The sequence below is a fragment of the Rhea americana genome, unplaced genomic scaffold, assembly GCF_003343005.1.
Source record: "Rhea americana isolate MKP2758 unplaced genomic scaffold, rheAme1 scaffold_171, whole genome shotgun sequence".
NCBI lineage: Eukaryota > Metazoa > Chordata > Aves > Rheiformes > Rheidae > Rhea > Rhea americana.
The window spans coordinates 52264-53858 of NW_028185828.1; the positions used below are offsets into that span (position 1 = coordinate 52264).

General features: G+C 73.4%; 1 protein-coding gene across 1 annotated transcript in view; it reads left to right on the forward strand.

Moving 5' to 3' along the window:
- Window positions 1-1595, forward strand: part of RHOBTB2 (Rho related BTB domain containing 2) — a 13432-nt gene that overhangs the window by 3200 nt on the left and 8637 nt on the right. The gene's annotated exons all lie outside the window — the stretch shown is intronic.

Below are 1595 nucleotides of genomic sequence, written 5' to 3' on the forward strand. Positions count from 1 at the left end.
GGAGCCGGGCGGCGGGGCGAGCGGCTCTGGAGGCGTTTGCAGCTCCAGCCCCGTTTCCCTGCCCCGTTGCTCCCGAGGGAGGTGGGAAGCAGCAGCCGCTTTGCTCCCTGCTTTGCAAAGCCACCGATTTGGTGCCCCCCAGGCCGGCTCTGTGTGCATCTCACAGCGTCGGGGCGCCCCGGCTCCCTCCTCCCCGCCTGGGGACCCGGGCGGCCGCAGACGCCTCCCCGCTTCGGCCGTGCAGGCGCAGGAGTCCGGGTGTTTGGACCGAGAGTCACAACTGTGCTTTTGTTTTGCTCGGAGGCGGGGGGGCGTTCGGGAATTCGGCTGAGCGCGAAGCTGCCAGGAACTTTTTATGCCACAATTAAACACCTGCCACGACAGCACAAATAAGCCAAATCATGCGGCTGGCAAACAAGCTTTGCGTGCTCCTTCCCCGTGACCCGCTCGGAGAGGAAAGCTGAACGCTGCAGCTCCGCGGCTCGCAGCCCTCGCTCCAGCCCGATGCGGGGGAACGGGCAGCGTCCGCGCCGCGCCGGCGGCTCCCTCGCAGGCTCGCCGTCCCCGCGGGCGCAGCGGCAGCGCTGCAGAGCAGCCCGTGCCGGGCTGCAAAGCCTAACGGACCCCCCCGTCCCCAGCTGAGTGGCTCCGGCTCCTTCTGCTATGGCGAGAGGGATCCCCGTCTTGCGAGTTAGGTGAGGCCGGCACGGGGGGGCCGCGGCCAGGCCGCCGGCGCGAGCGGGCTGCAGAGGTGCAAGGGGAGGCGAGCGCTGGAGCGTTGACGCTGGCTGACGCTGCATTGCATCAGCGCCAGCCCCACGAGCGAGCGAGCGAGCGCGCAGCACCGCAGCCGGCCCCAGCCGAGCGCAGAGGGAGCTGGGGGGCCGAGCTTAGCCTGGGCAGGCACAGGGGAGGGGGGGGGAGAAAAGCAGGCGAGAGCCTCGAGAGAGGACGGCGAGGCGTCACATGATGCGGATATACGGGGTCAGAGCAGCGGGGCCGCGCGGCGAGCGCGCCGCGCGCCTTCCCGGCAGCCACGCTGCAAAGATGACTCTGGGTTTTCAGCCTCTGGCTCTGCCCCCCCGGGCTGGCGGTGCGGGAGCCGGCGGGGGCAGCCGGGCGCTGGGGGGCCAAGGAGGGAGGAAGGGGGCTGCGAGCGTTGCAGGGTGGCAATCGAAGGCAGTGGTGCAGCGCGCGGCCTGCGCTCAGCGGGCACCGCGGGACGGGGCTGCTCTGCCCCACGTCACGGGATGGGGCTGCTCTGCCCCACGTCACGGGACGGCGCTGCTCTGCCCCACGTCACGTAGGCCGCGGAGGGAGAAGCGGCGGCGGCACCTCGCCCCGGCCCCTTCCCCGGGCGCCTCTTTCTCCGCCGGCGCCCGCAGGCAGCCGCAGCAGCGGCCTCCAGGAGAGCCCCCTCCAGGAGAGCCCCCCACGCGTGGGGCTGCCGGCCGGGCCGGGGGCGTGGGGCTGCCGCCGGGGCTGGGCGTCCCCCGGGCACGGAGGGCCGAGGGGGCGGGCGGGGGGCAGGACGGGCACCCCTGCAGCGGGGAGGGGGCCAAGCCGGGGGTCCCACGCAGGGGGACGCGGCGGGG